The sequence below is a fragment of the Diospyros lotus genome, chromosome 7, assembly GCF_014633365.1.
Source record: "Diospyros lotus cultivar Yz01 chromosome 7, ASM1463336v1, whole genome shotgun sequence".
In the NCBI taxonomy this organism is placed as follows: domain Eukaryota; kingdom Viridiplantae; phylum Streptophyta; class Magnoliopsida; order Ericales; family Ebenaceae; genus Diospyros; species Diospyros lotus.
Window position 1 is genome coordinate 30,260,291 of NC_068344.1, and position 1,021 is coordinate 30,261,311.

Consider the following 1,021-nt stretch of genomic DNA (forward strand, 5'->3'; position numbering starts at 1 on the left):
TCTTAGGCACAATTAAGGTCATTTTACATAGCAGCTCAGAGGTCTCATGTTCGTGGATAAGAAATTTCTTAGGTACACTCCCTTCAATTAGCAATTCCGGCAAGGAACTCGGGCTAAAATGGCAAGAAGAGTATGAATCAATCTGTTACACACAAACAGAGATAGCAAAATCTCCAAACACAAACACACCGTCAAAATCTCACACAAATGAACTCACACGAACTGAAAGGTTAAACGCAACCAATATTAACAGTATTTCAAACATAAACCAGAAACAAGAGGCGCAAGATTTTATAGTGGTTCACCCCAAAAATAGGGCTACGTCCACTTGAGCTCCGGTGAGAAGAGCTCACTTCCACTAAATAGATTCAATCTGATTACAGAAAAACAATAACAAAACAACCCTGATTTTCTAAAACAGCAAGTCACAAAATCACTTACAGATTAGGAGCTTTCCTTACACAACACAAAATCAGGATGCCCTTGCAGAAGACGAACTATACAGCATTTACAGAGAGAGAACGAGAGAGAGAGTAAAAGATGAAAACCCTAGAAAATGACCGACCCTCTCCCAACCCCCTCCTTCAAGCTCGTCTTCGATGCAATCAGAAAATGGCAATCTCGAGGCGAGATATAAACGAAATGAATGGCTCGGATTGCCTCAACAAAAGCAGCGCCGATGGTCTGGATTGAATCGTGCACAAAGGAGCAGCAGCAGGCAAAACGACAAGAGATCAAGAGCTATGAGAAATGGGCTTGGCCCAAGTTGGCTGCATCTTGCGGCCCTCCAGTGGGCGCCCAAAAGGGCAGCCCAGGTTGCCACAAGAGGCCCCCCAGACTTGGGCCTCTTTTATGTTTCACAAAATATAACACAATCAAAGAAAGTAATTCCCTTTTCTTCCCTTCTATTTCTTTTAGATGAGCAAATTTCTTGGATGCAAGAGAAACAAGAATGATACGAATTTCATCTAATTGGCAATACAACCTATATTTTTCAGATACCAGCATGCTTGTTAGATGA